A 20,333-nucleotide genomic window follows, 5' to 3' on the forward strand; every position below is an offset into this window, starting at 1 on the left:
CTTTTGAAGTTTTAATGTGGCCCCATGTATCAAATTTTGACATCCATCTTCAATTTTAGAATACATTTCTAATTTTACCTCATTTGTGTCTAGGTCTTCTTCAATCTTTGCACAAGATTTCCTCTTCAGTCTTTGGGTAGTCTCTTCCTTTAAGATCCTTGTTTTTTCTTAACTTTGAAAATGCTTATTTTCTTCTTTCGATATATTGACATCATCTTGTAGTTTTCTATTATGGTTTTGTAATCTATTTATTTCTTTATATTACTTTTTCAATTTTTCCCTTTAATCATTTATTTTCTAATTTCCTTTGCTACTCTTTCCCTATTTTAGTTGTTCAATCTCCTTAATTAGTTATTCTTCAAGGTTTTGTATATTATATAGTTGATCACCCTTCTTTTTATCTATTCTTTAGCTTGTTCAATTAACCTTCATTCTTATGCCTCAATTCTATTTTTTAGTCGTTGATCCATTTTTTTTAGAACCATTCTTCAAATTTTTCATATCTTCATCAAGGCCTTTCAACCACTTGGAAGTTTCACCCTCAAGATAAAATCCTATAAAAAGGTAATTCAATAATATTTCTTTATTACCCTCGATCTTTCTATATGATCAATTTTATCTTTATCTTCTTCTCTACTTTTGTAAGGTATTGTCACTACTTCTTAATTGAGGTATAATCAAAGCCCCCAGCTTACAATTTCAATATATTAAAAATAATGATATCAAATAGTTATTATAACTTTACAAGTATATTATTTTATGGTCTCTACTCAATCGATTCTAAATCACATCAACTAAACATCCTAATCAAAATTTATGATAGTTTGAAGTTAACATGCCTTGTAAAACCCTATTATGGAGTCTGTTCTTCTCGTCAACTTTTCTTCTTGTCTATCTATACAATTTTAACCCTTCCAACTATCCAATTTCATATTTTAGTACCATGATATCTCTTTTTTACAATCCCATAGGTCTTATCAAAATTTGATATGCCAATTAAAAGTTATGGTAATTTTTCAAAATCCTTTCAGTTTTTGTGTATCTTCCCAAGAGTGAAATTGTATAGCATGCCACATGTGTAATTTTCAAATATGATTATGATTTTTTTTTATGAAAGATGATTTAGTATGTCTTTTGAGACTCATAATAATTTCACATTGTAAAATTTCTCGACAATAAAGATACAACAAAAGTTCCAAAATCACATGCTTGGAACTAATTTTAAGATTATTCACAAATCCTAAGTTCCACATAGTATATCTCCAAATATGTAATGAATTATAATATAAATTTTTACTAGTTGTACCCTACAATCTCTCCTCATTCTCATCAAAACTTCATAGCTTGAAATGTCCCAGAAAGAAATTTATAGTGAAAATTCCAAGATCACCCGTTTGAAATTGATTTCAGGACCATTCACAAACCCTAAATAGGGTATATCTTAGAAAGTATAGAGGACTAGAATCTGAAATTTTTATGAAATGTACTTAGTGATATTACCTCAACCATTTCTTAATTTCACATTCTAAAGTGTCCCCAAAAAGATGTTATAGTGAAAATTCCAAGCTCATTAGTTTGAAGTTGATTTCAACTCAGTTCACAAACACTAACTTCATGCATCTATTGAATTGTATTGAATGAGACTCTAAAATTTTGATCATATGTACTTTTAGATTTCTCCACAATTGTCTCAGAATTTGAAGGTCTAAAAGTAATGATAAAATAAGGTTTATAGCGAAAATGCCACCATGATTCATTTAAAGCAACAAAACCCTATGTTCATATGCTCTGATACCTAATATTATGCTCTAAATACAAAAAACAAAAAAAACAAAAAACAAAAAACAAAAAAAAAACAAAAAACAAAAAAAAAACAAAAAACAAAAAACAAAAAACAAAAAACAAAAACAAAAACAAAATAAAAAAACAAAATAAAAAATAAAAAACAAAACAAAAACCAAAACAAAACAAAAACAAAAAACAAAAAAACCAAAAAAAAAAAAACAAAAAAAACTAGAAGTACACACCATGTACACCAATATGAGCATGAAGCATAACTTCAATATAGATAATAACAATAATAGGAGAAAATCCTCAAAATACTATCCATACATCTGTTGATAGGGACAAATGACCCAACAACAATTCCAAGGTGTTCTCCTCATTATGGGTCCCAATTAGAACTCAAATCGTTTGGAATAAGAGACCCATGAGGATTTTGGTCTGCCAACCTTGATTTCAGGTGCTATGAGATATTGAAGAATTATCACAACATAAAAATATTATAATTAACCTAACAACTATCTACATAAAATAATGAAACTCATGTAAACTAACTATTTGCTAAAAAACAAATGAGGACATGAAGAGATAACAGGAAAACAATTAGTTAATTTCCTAAAATTGATTGTTTACTTTATCAGATCAAATAAAGGATAGTCAAACCATGTTCTAATTAGTACTCATTTAAGAAAACTATGACAATGAAATATTGATAATGTAAGAAAGAAATGCACGCACAAGTGGATCTCCTTTAGACTAAGAAAATCCACAATACATGCTAAGTAAAAAATTCCTGCAATGGCCTTCTTGGGCTTCTTAATATTAATTTTCAATAGATTCTAAAATACACCAACTTCCTAGATCTTGTCTTTTAAATTTACAAAAAGTTACCCAAAATTCCTTATCACTAAGAGTTTCAAAGCATTTAAAGGCCACATCAGTAACTACCTCTTCGGAATTTTAGGCTTCCCTAGGGTTATAATCTTTTCACGTTCTTATTGTTTTCATTTATAATTAAGAAATGTAATTTTTAAAACTCCTAGAAAATGAATTTGACATATACTACAGACTGATTGGATCCTCAAATGGGACCCCCATGACTTCATGGAGATATGCTACCCATATTTAGTATGGTATCATTTTGATTATGTTAGGTAACAACACTTCCATGGTGACATTGTACTCTGATGTTTGTTAGGAGAGGATTTGTACATCTTTCTTCAATGACACCATGAATGAATTGAAGATTGTTTGCTATTTGGAAAGTTCCATAAGGTGTTGTTTGAGGTAGTCATTGGTGAGCTTGTTGGCAAAGACATTAAAAGATAGTTATCTAGCATTCAATATTTCTTCTAGTTCTCTCTCAACTTCTTCATCCAACCTTGCTTCTTCCTAGACCCCAATAATTGGCAGCATGTTCATCTTGATTAATATTTCGGCCAAGGAGTAATGGCTATTGATATTGAGCAATAATCTAGAGATGTCCATGTACACCTTTTCTTAGGCCATCAAGGGCCTATTGACAAAAATGGAGTCATATGCCAATTATTATTCATTGACTCAGGGGACTTCCTCCGAGGGTTGGAGGTAGTCCTTAGGCAATTTTTGTAATTGATTTATAGTGTTTAGTACCCTATGGAGTTGAATACATTTTTCCTTAGCTAATTGGTAGAGTGACAACAATTTGGTAGAAATTTTCTTAAGTTGTTGGAGGTATGGGAAAACATGTTTAAACATAAATCTATATTAATCATGTACTTCATAAGCGTATTCCTACTAATCCTCCATTTTGGTACCCTCCCATTTTAAAGTCCTATTTTAAGCTTTCAACAATTTTACCTGTTTTTCCAATTTTTTTATGCAATCATCCTTTAGCTTCAACTGTTATAGAAGATCTTTCAGATCTCTCTTGATGGCTTGAGAGAAGGATGTTTCTACTAATTACATGTCCATTGGATCCTTTTGGGTGTTTGGTAGGATGGAACTTTCATTAGTGACAAACACTGCAGACATATGAGGAGTTGAAAATGTCTTCTACTTGTGTTGCACTATCATGATTTGAGCAGGATCATACTTGAATATTCCCAAGTTAATCACTTTTTTTGTTCTAGTTGATGTGATGTACATCTCTATAACTATTAAGTGGCATATTTTGATGATGGGGGTTTTTGAATAAATTGGATCAATTTTCATTACGCTTGTGTTATGGTGGATATCTTGTTCTTGGTTTTCCAATGGGTTTTGATGGTTTCTTATTTAACTTTGGCTTCAACTTCTTGTTGTTGTTTGATCTCATTTTCTTCATCCTCCTTTCTTATTTTCTATTTTTCCATTTGCATCCTTCCTCTTCCTTCTTTTTGAGGTTCAGATCCCATGTTACCCTAGTTTCTTTTTTCTCTTATTTCAACTTCTTGTCTTGTCTTGTAGAATTTTTCATCTTTTTCTCCTCGGCACAGGTTTTTGATTAATACTCCCATCTATATTTTCATGCTTTGAAATGATCCTTCATTGTTGAATTGAGATCACACTTATGAAATGTCATTTCCCATAAATGGAAAAGGGTTAGAACATCAGATTCAACTCTAGCTCGCTTGATATCTTTCAAGTGATATGAGTTGAGGTAGAATGGCATGTGGGGTGATGGAGCTTTCTTGTCTCGTGAGAGTGTTCCACCTACCCCTGTGTACACCTGATATGCTATCTCCTGAAATAGGACCTTGTCAGTGAAATTTTTTGGCAATAAGTTAGGAGGTTTAGTTGCTAAAATTATTCTCGGATATATGTTGTCTCTATTCATGAACCAATATCCAAATATGGAAAATACTTGACTAACCTTTTTTGACATGCACAGGATAAGTACTTTAAATGGGATCTCATAAAGGGGAATCAAGAAGTATTAACAAATCTTGTTGTAAGACTAGATATAGTGGGACTCCTGTAGAAATTTGCAATATATGTGGATTATCTCATGCTTTATCCATTTCTAACCCATTGCAAGGAATGCATGCTTCACACAAATGGCATCTAAGAGGTAGGATCTATGAAAAATAGAGGTTAGTGATCATTCCCTGGGTTTTGGGCTCACTTGATGTTGTCCTTCAAATAGAGTGAAAGGATATATGCCCAACTTTAAAAAAAAAAAAAAAATTACTACCTTAGAATACATCAAGGATACCCATCCTTCATAGAATGTTTTTGTGCTTGGTCGACCATATAACCCGTATAACATGGTGACCACCGACGGAAAGGTATTCCTTAGTAGATTTTTAGGGTATTATTTTTTTTGTTTGATACCTAAAGCTTCCCTTATGGGTCCATCATGTCTTCAAAAGTTATTTGGGAAGAACCTTGAAATATTTTAGGCAATCCCCATCCAAGGCTCTTTCATCCTTGGGGATCTTGTAGTACATATCAATAAAAAAAGCATTGAAAGAAGAAAAAGGTCACCTGTCATTTTTCTTGATCATGGATTCTTTAGGGTCGATATGTTTTATAATTCATTCAACTACCTTTTCACATTAGGATGATAGGGAGATTAGAAACCACCTTGTGTAATCAAGATCTTCTAATAACCCTTTATACCTCTAAATATGGATCACCTCTAATAGGTTATCTCTTTGAAACAATTGATATACCTTTGGCCATGAATAAGTTTTATATCGACTCATGAAACATGGAGATTAACAAATGAACGGGATAAATAGTGAAAATGACTCCATCTATTGTTGCACGGAAGATTGGTTGTCCCTATACAATTTCAGCTAGATCTCTTTTACATATCCTTTGAACGGTTAACCATAGCGTCTCGAGCTTTATTGCACTTACATCGGTCACATTCTTGATCTTTTATGGACCCAATTGTTGCATCTGAAGCTTTCCAAGATGCTTTAGGAACTCACTATCATAAAGCAACACTAGGTTCCCCGGTTGAAATGTCTTATTCTTAAGACATCGATCACATCAAGCTTTATCTTGAGCCTTATTCAAATTGCATTAATTCTTCAAGTCTTTATTTTGAAGCACCTGAACTTGTCATCTATGTAAAGGAAACAATGCACAAAATAGGTACTAGGAACTCCATTGGCATCACTGCTTCTTGTCCATATACCAACCTAAAAGGTGTGTCTCTTGTCAAGCACTTGGAAGTCATTTGGTATGCCTAAAATATTGCTAGAATTAAAGGACCCCAATCATCTCTATTTTCATTTCATACTTTTATGAGTGCACTTCCCAAAATTTTATTGAAAGCTTCCACAATACCATTGGGCTGGGGGTGATAGGGTGTACTCTTCTGGTGATAAATCACAAACTATTGTGTCAATGCTTCAATAGTCCTATTGAGAAAATATGTTCCCTAGTCACTCATTAAGATTCTATGCAAACCAAATCTAGTGGCAACATTTTCAAACAGAAATAGCATAGCAGTCTCAGAACTGAAATCCTTATTAGTGCTACTTTGGCCGACCTAGTCAAATATTTTGTAGTAGTAATGATGTATCTTGTTCTTGATCTCTTAGCTAGTGGGTTGATGGGACCCAAAAAATCTATCACCCACTTATCAAAGGGTTGTAGTGTAATATATGGGGCCAAAGGCATCTCATCTCTCCTTGAATGTTTTCCAACCTTCTTGCAAAACTCCTTAGAATCAACAAGCAATGTTGGCCACCATAACTTAACCCGTAGAATCTTATTTGTGGTAAATATCTCTACATAATGCCCTCCTACTCCATCATGTGCCTCTATCAAGATCATCAAATGATCGTGCTATAGGATTCACCTTTTCAAAATCTCGTCAACCCCTAACTTGTATAAGTAACTCGCAATCAGTTGATAGTTCACAGACTTTACAACCAACTACTTCTTTTGTGTAACACATTACTCTACTAGAGAAACTTCGATACTAAGAAACTAAGAAATCTTGGAAAAGTAGTAGTCTATCATTGTAACCATGAATAATTGCATTTGGTAGGTTGTCTTCTAAGTTTTGAGCTTCCTCTTCTGTAGCAATCATAGATAAATGGTTTGAGCCTGCATGGAATCACCCATGTTTGACAACCACTTCAAAACCATACTCTTGAAACAATAGTAACCATCTATAAATGTGCCCCCGAACACAATTTTATTCACCAAGTATCTCAATGATGAATGATCTGTATATAACTTAAATTTACTTCCCAAAAGGTAGTGTTGGTACTTCTACAAGGCATACGTCATAGCCAACCCTTCGTGCTTTGTAGTATTATAATTCTTCTTGGCTATTGATAAATTTATGTTTGGAAAGGCAGTTAGGTGATCCAATATCCTTCGCATAGTTGTGTTAACACAACTCCTAGAGCTATAGATGAAGCATCCATGTGCACATGAAATTCTTTACTCTAGTCAGTAAAGATCAAAATTGATGCGCATAAAATATTCTCCTTTAAAGTATCTAGGGCCTGCTCACATTCCTCCATTCATCTGAAAGATACCTCTTTCTTCAACAGGCGCTCCATAGATGCAATAATGTGAGGATATCATTTTATGAACTTTCGATAATAATCAGTATGACCCATAATAACATGTAATTTTCGAATAGAAGTAGGAGGAGTCATATCCACTATGATTGCAGTCATTGCAGACTCCACTAGTAACCCTAGCTTACGCACAATGTGACCTAGTAAAATTCCAAGTGGGGAACAAAATATACATTTCTTAAGATTTAGTGAAATATCAAACTGCCTGCATATATTTAACATCAATTGCAAAACCTATGTGTTCTTTTGTAATAGGTTAAACACCGTCCAAATAGACCTCCAAAAACTTATGAATAAATTCCTTAAAAGATGCAACAATGATTCTGGAAAATATGAAAGGTGAATTCTTGAGGCCGAAGAGCATTACAGTGTATTGAAAGCAACCCCATTATGTTTCAAATGTAATTTTATTATAATCTTCCTTAGTGATGTAGATTTGGTGATACCCAACGAATCCATAAGTGAAAGAATACACCTCCTGACCACCAACATTGTCAAGCAATTCATCTTTAAAAGGATTGGGAAACAATCATGTATGTAGGCATCATTTCTTAGATAAACGCAAATCCTTGTCTCACCTGTTTTCTTGTTATGAACTACCATAGGGATTATCCATTGTGACTCTACTTCTTGATCAATGATACCAGCCTCTAAAACATTGTCTAGCTCTTTCTTTACCTTATTTTTATATATCATATTGAGCTTGCATGATCTTTGTTTAATTGAATTAACATCTGGATTAAGAGGAATCCGCATTTCACCCAACTCACCTGTTATTCCCTTCATCTTGGCAAAGGTATTAGGAAACAAGTCTTGATATATGTTATCATCTCCACTATTTTTTCATCCCAATAGTCCCTAATCAGGTCCATATTTGGATTCTCTTCTCTACCAATATTTACCTTCTTTTATTAATCAACTTAGAATAATCCTTCGTTCCTAACCCGCGTCTATATACAATGCATTGTCCTTCAGTTTCTAGGATGTGCAGGTCCCTCGGATCTTTGTCGCCATCAACATCCTTTGAAACATTGTAACATTCCATAAACTCTCATATATGTTTTAAATAATGATGGGTGGGACATACAGGTGTCGTCTTGTGTTCAGGCCAATTTTTTTATGAAAAGATATTCTGCTTAAACACCTCAAGTGTGTGACCCAATACCTAGTTTTCAATTATAAAACTAAAAGTGACCTTAAAATGGAGAATCATCTCTTCCCACTGCACAATGCCTCTACGCACTTCCAACTCCACAAACCAATTCTTGGGAATGGTATCCAAAGTGTGCATGAATCTGTGAACCCACTCCTCTTGTGGTATCTTCCTTTTGTTCCATGCTACAACACAACTCTTCACATGGGTTATGGGGCAGTCCAACCTTGCATATTTAACTCCTTTGACCTCATATTTAGACCCAAACTAAATGCACAATAGATTCTTACATTTTGGCCAAGTATCTATATCAACCTTATGCACAACCCACCAATGTGCAGGAGTGGCTCTCAAGGAAACATGTCAGGCTAATAATCTCAAACGCTTAGGTATATTCTACCCAAACTCATAAAAAAAAAAAGATCCAAAATTGGTTACACCATCATACCTTAAGGTATCATTCACTTTTGTCTCGATCCATCTCACAATTTGAGTCATATGTGTCCTCCTTTAGGTAGAAACCTCATGTAGTCAACTTTGTCAATTTTCTAGTCCTTCTTCAAAATCAAAAGCACACGAATCAATGTTATGTCTTCTTCGTGCTCCATATACATTCGATTTGACATAATCTTCCCTATGTGAAATGATCTTATAGATTTCATCCAATGCCTCCCCATCCATCTCTTTCTGGACAAGCTCCATATACCAGTCTCTTTTACTTGGATCCAATGATGCAATCACTCAAACATCTCCAAACTCGAAAATCATCTACCTTTTCTTAATATTGATGATCACTTGATTATTAAAGGCCCAATAAATTCCTAACAGAGCTGGATATGGATCAGTATCATCAAAAATTACAATAGCTTCAAAATCATCCATGCTTCTGACCCCATCAATATCTACCTCCACATTTGACAAGCTATAGATAGGAAAAAAATTACACTGATTTTCCAATCTGAGCTCGATAGGGGACCATGTCAATTTGGTTCTTCCCATCATATCCCAAGTCTTCTTAGGTAGTATATTAATATCATATCCTAAATAAAGAATAATATTATCCATGTCATAAGATCTTATTTGTGCACCAAACCTTAACTCTCTGCTAGTTCTCTTCTTTCATGCAACTTTATTGACTGTGCACCTGGGTATTTGTGTTACTTTGCTCCATGACTCCTTGGTGCACTTATCGATCATCCTATGCAAATTTTGCAAGGCTCCATCATCCTGCATCAACTCCAAGCATCTCTTCAAAAATGTTTTAATCGGTTTCTCTCCTCCTTCAGAACCCTTGGTAATAGTCTTATCATATATCCAGGGCATATCGTATGTCAGAATATCTTTTGGGGCATCCCATTTTTTCGTGAGCATGTCCCTATGTGATTATTTATAGGTGTCCTTCTCCTTCTGAGGATTGAACTTTGAGGGTGAGTCTCCAACTTTTTATACCCACTATCGGCTAGTGTTGGTCTGTTTGGCAACATGTTCTCTAATCTTGGTCCCTCCATGTGTAACATCGTGTACTGATATTGATCTTAGTGTGGATATTCTATCACTTTTTGTAGGTTTTCCCCTTCTTCTTCTAGATCTCTCCAAGCAACTAAGGGAAATCCTCCATCACATGATTTAAATCTCGACAATATGTGCATGTCGAACATGGATTATGGCAATATCTAGTAATATGTCTATGTTGGCCACAGTTGTAACAGATGATCAACCCCCTTCCTCACCCAAAAGCTCCTCATCCTTATCCTCCTCAATCTTGTACCCTATAAATATCCATGGTTCGATCCCACATCAGTTCTAAAGACCTACAATGATGAATGTCATGACCAACAAACTTGTAGAAGTCACAAACAATGTTCTCGTTGTAGTGTCATATTTCTAGATCATTGGAAAAGTCGAGGGTGTATGAACCCACACTTTGTATATTTCACACAATAATCCTTGCACCCATGCCATCAAATTAGTTGCACCAAATGCCATCTACTTGATCAATACATGGCATTCATTTTTGTTGTGGCCTTCCTTTTGAAAAAATGTGCACCAAACCTCTTTGTGCTATCCTTTCCCCTACACCAAATCTTGTAACTAAACAGTAAGCCCAACCATCTGTGGTTGAATTTGAGCTATACCAAAATCCTCTCCTCCTGCTGCGATTGCTAGAGACACTTCTAACTTCAGTGCTATCTCCAAGGCTTCTTACTGAGTATGATTATGTTGTTTACTTAATGGAGCATGAATATATGATAACATACCCATGATAAACCATTCCTTATTCTATTCTTCAGGTATTTTGAATGACAACACTTCCAATAGTACTTTAAACAATTGGTCATAATCGCAAATGGATTCGTCAGTCCTTTATTTCATCTCCTTAAACTCCATTATACACTAGGATGTAGAATTAGGCTTGTGAAACTTATTCATTATCACATTCTTAATTTCAAGAAATGCTCTTGGATGTGAAAGTGAAGAATTTCTCTTGTATTCATGTCCCAAGCTAAAGAAAAATCTCTAAATATTGTCCCCAACTATATGATATTATCATTTTCATCTTCGAAATTATTAGCATCTCAAACTGACTTGCATAAAAACAAGTGTTGTTTGGGATCTTCATTCCCAATACCATGAAAAATTTATAGGTTCAGAGTGTCTGCCATTTCTCTTTGTCTACCATCCCCTGATGATGTTTCAATAGATACAACTACAATCTGGTGTGATCCACTCCCTTCCTCCTGAATATATTGACTATAACTATTACGTTGACTCCCTCCACTTCCTTGCATAAATACAATATGCAACACACCATATGGATAAATTACCTCTGAATGAATGGGTGCACGCGAGGTCACGGGTTTGGCACAAGTCGTACTCTGAGCAGGATCCTAGGGATGCACATTCTTTTTTAATATTGGCCTAGGCTGCGAAGGTTCCCCTGCTTCTCCTTCTATGTCAATGCATGTTGGATCTAGACTTCTCTGAACTACACTACTCCTCCTTCTCCTATGACGTCTCACTACCTTCTTCGTCGAACTTTGATATACAACATGTACCGATGCATACCACTCTCCTCTATCACTACCACCTTAGAACCTTCTACCACTATGCAAAACACTAGCTTCAAATTCTATCATATTTCTCCTTCCACATGCTATTTAATTGGACTTCCCTGGCATACCTTTCCTACAATCTTAATAAGGTATCTTCTGCACTTCCTTCACCCTTTACTCTCTTCTACTCCTGCATCTTGGTCTTGTCCCATCATATTACTCCCTGGTCTTCCCCCATCTCACCCTCATCATACAAGGGGTTTAACTCCTCATGGTGTTAGATTCCATCTCAACACACCTTTTTGCACAACAACATTTTCATAAAAATAAAAAACACCCCAATAAAATGCCCTCAGAACTCCCAAGAATTTTTGTTACGCAACGATATATGAGATAATAGATTAGATGGAAAAAATTGTAACGTATCCTTCAATCATGTTTTCAAACCAGAAATAAATAGCTCGAGTAATATTATTAACAACCAACTGAAGTCTTTTAACTCACTTAGTAGTCCAAAATCTGGTTTCAACCACTTTCCAATGTCTATTATGGTCATTTAAATTTTGAATCCGCTCTGCAAGCAACCCTAGAAATTCAACAAAGAAAATTTTGTAGACTTAAAAATAATGTATCGTTGCAACCATCTATTGATGTTAATTGGTCAGTTCCCAATTTCACCAACAATAAACTCATATAGATTGCTTTCAAATGAATTTCCAATGTCTTCCTTCACAGGTTCCACATCTCCTTTGATCACAAAACCCGGTCTTGGAAACATAACCATTTGTTGGCACTTTTCAATTTCCAACAGAGGTTATTGCATGAGATGTGACCCATAAAATCCCCACTTAGTATTGTCCCTTGAGGCAATGCCTTTGCAACAAGGGAGGTCTCACCCGCTACACCTAAGGGGGATTGTAAGAACCAAGTTTCCACAATCATAAGGGGAATGGGAATTTGTTTTGGGCCATTTCTTTACCACCCATAACCTCCATTTTGCATAAAATTTTCATTTACTAATATTTAGGAGAAATTTGAAACATTATCAACAACAAAAATTTAAAAGAAATAGGTGCACCAATTATCCTTAGCAAGGAATTTTTATCCAACATTCAGCCATAGATATCACATATAAATGCTAATCAGAAGGAAATCATCATGCACACATAGAAGAAATGACATGTAGAACTCCAACTATCATTCTTATTACCAAAATAGTGTCAAATGTTGTACATATGCCCTTACCAGAGGGTTCCCCTCAACTCACCATCCTAGCTTAGGATTACAGAGTTACAAACTTAGTCCATGACCCAAATGATTTAACATCTAACCGAGAAAATCTGATAAAACAACCAACCCAATCCCATATTAAAATCATTAATATGGTCAAATAAATTGTTGTTACTAAAACTAGACTAACCCAAAACACAAGCATTTGAAAATTTCAAATTTGGCAATTTCTCACCTAGTGGCTCCTTCGCTCTCATGCATTGTCAACTGCGTAGTTCTACACTATGTATTGAAATTTCACATTTTTCCATATCTGTGTGATGTTCTAGTGCACTATTTCTACTTCCTCTGCCTACACGTACACAGACAAAATTGTTCCATAATTTGCCTACAACATCCATTATAAATATTAGCTTAGAAGCATTAAATCAAATGATCTCTTAGGTCTTGGCTTGAGGTTGTCAATGTTTGTTTGCTAGTTTATCTTACTTCTTTTAAACCATGATAGAGGCCTTGAGTTTCTATGGAGAGTGGGAGGAAATACTAGCAAAGAGTGACTGCAATAGGATTGAATGACACTATAACTTTCGAAGAATATTACATGAAATCACAATCTTAACTAGAATGGCTCCATGTCACATAACATTGGTGTGTTTCTACAATACAAAAGGGTGAGGCTGGGATTTTTTTGTGATATAGAATCATATGCTCAAGTTCTCTTGAGAGATTCAACAAGTGTTACGGTGATAGAGGCTAGGGTTAGGCTTTAATGTTGAATATTGACCATAGGGTGCAATTATGGTGCCTAGGAAAGAAGCCTTAGGTGATTGGGTGAATTCAAACCCAAAAGACATGTTAAGGAAGGGTACCAAGGAAATGGGAATGAAGAAATGAATATTTTGTGGTTTAATGGCACATATAAATTGACAAAGGGGCCAAAGGCAAATTCGTGGATGCTAGGCTCAAATGATGGGGCCTAATAGAATAGAACCTAATGATTAGCAAGTTGAAGGGCATGAGGTATTTCTACATGCATTGAGAGAGATTGCTGAGGTAAATTGTGGGCCAAGTGGGGCTCTTTGAGTGCATGGGGGGGAAAATGATCTAGGGATTGATGTGTAATAATCGTAGCACAATTATTGGCTTAAGGAAAGCATCTCTATTCACCTAGTGGATAAGGAAAAGGAAGTAAGAGACTTGGTAAATTATGAGGAAAAGGAAAAGAAAACTTGGTTCATCAAACTAGTTTTATATTATATGGAAGAAGGGAGTCAAGAAGAAATTTTATTTACAAAATAAATAAAAAAGATTAAAATAAAAAGTTAAGTTGGAATCAACCCAAACCGGAGTTGTTGATGTAATTAATGAGTTGTATGACACTTAGTGTTGATGAGGAGTGAGGGAGCTCTCTTTCGAATTGAGTATTCAATCTCAAGAGAGAGAGGAAGAGCTAAGTGATGTAAAAAAAAGTAATGATATGGTCCCTTTATGAAGTTTTTTCTTGAACCTCGATGTGAAAGAAGAGCTAATAAATGCTTATTAATGTGTTGGTTTCACTGCCACTGTGACACCCTTGGTAAAATTTCCTCCTGATTTGTGTAATGTAATGATACTATAAATTCTAAATGAATATTTCTTTATGTATTGAACTGAAGATTTGGACCACATAACCATGATCTAAGAGGGAAGAGGAAAAAAATAAACTTGTGTGGGGTTAGCTCACACCACTGCTTAATTTATGTTGTTGTTATCAAGAAAAATGGGAAGAAGCTTCCAAGAGGAGCATGAAGATTCAAAGAGGAGAACAAAGGTGCACCGCGAGTAATGATAAAAATATAACTATACAACAAACAAGGAGTTGGATTTTCTGTTGGGGAGATCACTTAAGAAGTGTTGGAAATACCTACAAGGTTGAGGGAAAGGAATTCCCTGAGTAGTGAAATTATGGACAATATCTCTAGGCCGAGAGGAGCTCAAGAAATTTTGAGGATATAGGAATGAGTGCTTGCTAGAATTTGTCTGAGAAACCACTCAGGGTTCTTGCTAAAGGGCTGACAACCACAATCAGAACAGTGCTTGCTAAGAGAGATTTGAAAACCACTCAGGGTGCTTTTTGTAGGGTTGATACACTACTCTTGAGTTGAGTATGGAATCCTAGTGAAACTACTAAATAAAATTCCCCTTAGATCATGGATCTAGCTCGAGGATGACTATTGCAAGTGATTATGGTTGCAATGAGTCTAAGGTTGGGTGGAAAATTGAAGTCTCACCTTTAATTTGGTAATTTTTCTTTTTCTAAATGAATGCATTCAATTAAAAGCTGTGAAATTAAAGATATTCCATATGGAATGTAATCTATGGCTCTGAGAAATGTTGCATGGTTGTAGGATGTTGGTGCATGAAATTATTGGTTGAAATGCCTTGAATGTCCTATGAACTTTATGAATTTCTGTCATGCTACTGGAAGCTAAATGCCTAAAACATTTCTTTGTATTGCTTGTAGATATTATGTTTGTGTTTGATATGCTAATAATTAGCTCAGATCTATAGAAAGGGATTTCAATCTCCTATGTGAAAATGAGAGGTTGATTCCTTTATTATTTTCCTAAGTAATGTGTTTATTCTTGTGTTTATTTTGAGTCTGCATATTAATCTAAATACCTTTGTATGGAAAGAAATACAGTCTCTATTAGAATGAAATTGAATTCTTATATTAAAACAATTTGGTCGCCATGCCTCATTTTATAAAATTGCAAGATGGGGAATGATAGGTTTGTCCTTTTTCTTTTATGTAAACATGTAAATATATTTTTGCAAGTCGCGGGCCAATATGGGTTGAGACAATGTAAAAGCTCAGAAGGGATAGAAGAGGGTTTATACGATGATTTGAAGGTTAGTTTGAGCTTATCTGAATCTCAAAAGGGATAGATTTACAAAGTTGCGCACATATTCACATATGTTGTGGCCGAGGAGGCCTCGGGAAAAGGCTTTGTTTTTGTTGTTATTGTGTGTGTGTGTGTGTGTGTTTTTTAATGTGTGAAAGTAGGAATCCTTAAGGCTAGAGGAATAGAGCCTGAGCCTTTTATGCCCATATGGCTAGGGACCATGACCAACCTGAAGCAGAAGGGATCCAAAGCATTGATATCCTGAGTGTACCTTCGTCATTGGATGAATTGGGGGCTTTACCCTGGAGATAGGTAGATGGAGTTTTATACAGTAATAAATGGGGATTTTTTCGTCTCAAGCAATGGACTACCGGGCCACTGAGTGATGCACAGATGTGACAAATGCCATGAAGGGATAACAGATGGAAGTCAGTAGACAAATGGGGTATCCAACATCAGACGAGATTTTTTTCATCCTGGGGCACCAACCCACCGAGTCACTGGGAATCATGCCATAATGCCCAAGAGAAAGGGGGCAAGGAACTGATTTGATGAACTCTGTAAAATGGGAACCCTTCCCATTAGATAATGTAGAAAGGGCTTTGTCCTAGACCCTTGAGGTCTTAAGTGGTGGCGCATTGGCAAAAGGATAATCCACATATGGTGAAGTAGCATGACCATGGTGGCATCCATGGGAGGTGTGACTCGACAATGATGTGGCATGGCACGCGACAAGGCCTAGTGTCAAAGCAGGAGATTAATGGATAAACCTTGAATGGCCATATATTTCAATCTAAAAGTCAAACGAGGTAAATTTTGTATCACCGGAAAGGTCTCTATGAGACAAACACAATGGCATTGTTTATTATAGGCTTTGAAAAGTTTGAATAAGGTCAAAATTTTAGACCCCATTTCCATAACTGCATATTGGAGGTTGAGTCAACATGGTAATTGACTTCTTACTACCTAGTATAGGCTATGAGAGGTAGGGGGTATGTTACAAAGTGGTATTAAAGCACCTAGTTCAAGTAATAGACCTGAAGAGGCTCATATGCACACAATAGAGGAATTCTTGATATGCTTGATCTGCTAAATTTCCTTTCAGTTCACTAACATGTGGTGATATTGATAATATAAAGTAATGTGATGTGTGACTTTATAGAATTATTGATTGAATATTCTCTATGTGCTAATTGAAATTTGATGTTTAAGATAAATACAGACCAAAGTGATGATCACATGTGTTAATTTCATTTTCCTTCTGATTGGCTAACATTCGTGTGTGTGTAAAAGAAGATAGGAAAACATCAAGATAAAGAAAGGAGGATAAAGAATGAGCAACAAATTTGAGAAATATGGTGTAAATAAATCCCAATAAGGTCCTGGAAGAGTCAGTTGGGAAGATGAAAGAGGATGATGCTGTTGAATTGATGGACACACTTAGGAGGCTAAGAGCTGAAATAAGAAGGTAACAAAAACATTGTTAGAAAACAAGTAAAAGTGAATGTTGTATTCTTACGAATCCTATTAAACTTGCAAAGATAAAGATAACAGGAAATTGGTACCAGCCATTAGGATAGGAGCAAGCCTAAGGAAAACCCATCATAGATCCAAAAACATAAGTTGGATAATAAGAGTATAATGTAGCCAATCAAGCAAGAGGCACAAACATGTAGAAGGAGGAGAAGAACTGCTTGACACTCCAAAAAGGGAACTAAGCAGCCCTAAAAAATCATCAAAAAATATAGCTAGAAAGAATCATTATCAAAGGAAGATGTTGATGGTGTTACAAATGCGTCCACCAAGGGATTCTCCATGGTATGAAGTCCCAAATATACCTCACACTATTTGGAGTAAGAGCCCCAACTAAGAAATATGGTCAGTTTCCATTATTCTTAGAAATTTTCCTTGGCTTCTATTATAAACATAAGTGATTATGCAAACAATCGTTGAAACAAGAAAGAAAGTTGACATTGTGAGGTTTACAATTGAAATGTATATAAGGTACTTTCACCGAAGGGAAAAGAGAGAGTGAGCCTATAGGAGAAAAGTATTATTACTATCCTAAAAGAGACACACAAGAGTGTGGAAGGAATCGTTAATTATTCTGCAAAGTAATTCACAAGATAATAATAATCATAAAAGCAAGTAACAATGCACATTCAATAAGATGCATACCAAAGCCAACAAAATAGTTCATTTTCATTAGTATGTGTTAACATAAACATACTCTACAAATAAGATATACAATAATTCATGACATATGCATGAAAGTGTGTTGGCTCAAAGAGATTCATATATTAAGTGAAATTCCCAATATATACAATTACAATGTTGCCACACTAGCTCTAATAGTGCAACAGTAAGTCACCACTTTCTCCTACAAAGAATCATCTTCTCTCCTATGCCAAGCTAGAGAAGCCAAGGTGGAATATACAAAGTTCATTCTCTTGAGCTATGAGGGTGTATTTATAACAAATGATGTGACTCTCCACCTCCCATGTGACTCTTGAGCTTCTACCATGACCTTTTGAATTCCTATGTGACCTTTAACTTTCTAGTGACTTTTCACATTCCATGTGGGACCCTTGGGCTTCCACACATTTTAAATTTTCTCATTTTTGAAAATGACGTAATTACATTCCACATGTGACACATATCACTTTTGTTATGACACTTTGAGAAGCCAAGACTTCACGATGGTGACATAAGACTTCATTTCAATAGTGCCAAGCTCTTCTCCTTCTTGTTATCACTTTGACTTCTTCATGAGGTATCTTTGCTTGTACTTCATCTTCACCCTCCAAAGGGTTTGAATTAGTGTTATAACCTTCCAAGTCAACATGATTTTCCATCTCTCGTTCATGATCCAAGATTCCTTCATGACCTTCATGATGGTTCTTTCTTATGTTACTTCTCTGCAAGTGCTTTCTTATACTCTCTTCTTCATGAAATATCTTTCGAATCACCATGTTGTGTATAAATAATAATGACTATAGATGAATTACACTCATGACAAGCCAGAATTGGTCCACAAACAAACTATTCTACCTTTTCTTTCTTATGGAAGATGTTGACTCTGATGAGGCAATGGGAAAAGTTTGTGAGAGGAAAAAGCTAAGAATTGCACAATTGAGGGAAATAGGGACCTAGAGCTGACCAAACTATCCTTTGCAACTACTCAATGCATAATTGGGGAAGGATTAACAACATTATATGCAGTGGGGAAGTCTAAGTGACAAGGTGTTGAGCTTGTTGAATGAGGATGCGTAGTGCACAATGCTCAAGGAAGAGGAGGAAAATATTGTGTAGTTGAGTATCACAAGGGTTTAGGGATGACATCATTTTCCACTAGAACTATGCAATGCATAGTAGAAGCAAGATAGGACAAGGTAATTCGCAATGAGGGGTTTCAGTCAGCAAGAGGGGCAGGACTAGCCACTGCAACTACGTAATGCGCAATGATTGAAGGGTAGACACCAAGGATTGCACAACTGAGGGTTGAAGTGACCTAGAAGTGACCTAATTCCCACTATAACTGCACAATGCATAGTAGGAGGCCCACTAGATGTACAATTATGAAATTGAACAGGTTAGAGAGACAGGGAGGCAAGGTTGCATACTCTATTTTCACAATGTGCAGTATTTGAAGAGGAAGCTTAGGGGATTGCACAGTTAGGCATGACAGTGACATAGATTTAACCCAAATGCAACTACACAATGTGCAATCCAGAGTAGAAAGAGTCACTAATTGTCCAATTGGCAAGGTTATGCAGCTAGAGTGATGGTCTAGACTTCAAGGTTGCTCAATGTGCAGTTGTAGGAGGTTGTTCTCTAGGACTTTTTTGTGCACAGTTACAAGGGACAGAGGATGCTTCACTGTGAATTAATATTGTGTAGTGTGCATTTCCAGGAGGGACAAAGGTTAGCAAGTCGTAAAGACAGTGAAAGCTCCAAAAAAAACTAAGTGTGGGATCAATGAGACAAGAGAGAACAAGACATGCAAACAAGTATTGAAATAGTGATCTCACACTCGTATAACATTAACACAAGCCAAGAGAATGCACAGTACCCAAAATCAACATGCATACCTTGAAACAATAGCAAAGTGACACTTATTTCTAAGTGCGATAGTTGAAACATAGCTTTGTGACACTTAGAATACAATTTGGGATACAAGTGTTGACTACACTCAGAAAGTGTGCTGAGCTATGGGAGTGTTTAGCACATATTATTCTGATATAAAAGATCAACTAATGTAGAAGAGTGCACTAGCACTACCTCCAGTGGTGCGCTAAAGTGCGACACATGCAGGAGTGAAAACAATCAAAAGTGACGCTTGTGACAATAAGAATAAGTGAGGACGACACTTGCAAAAGCTAAAGAAAGTGAAATTGACACATGCTAAAGTGAAGAGAAAGAAAAAGTGACACTTTTGAAAGTGAAAGGAAACAAAAATGACAGTCACAAAAGTAAAAGCGACCCTTGTGAAACCAAAAGGTGGAAAAAAGCAGCAGTTGAGAAGACTCACTGGAATGATCATACAGTTGCCACTAAGAGTGAGAGAGACAATCAAATAATGTTGTGCACTAATTGTTGGCATGGATTGTGTTGTGCATTGTCCCTATCAACTACGCAAGCATTGCCATTAGGGGTTTTGCAAGGCCTATGAGCTACGCAATATCTATTACTAAATACTACACAATTATTGCTACTA

The sequence above is a fragment of the Pinus tabuliformis genome, chromosome 7, assembly GCF_031772625.1.
Source record: "Pinus tabuliformis cultivar Carrire ecotype Pingquan chromosome 7, CPIR1, whole genome shotgun sequence".
NCBI classification, from domain to species: Eukaryota; Viridiplantae; Streptophyta; class Pinopsida; order Pinales; family Pinaceae; genus Pinus; species Pinus tabuliformis.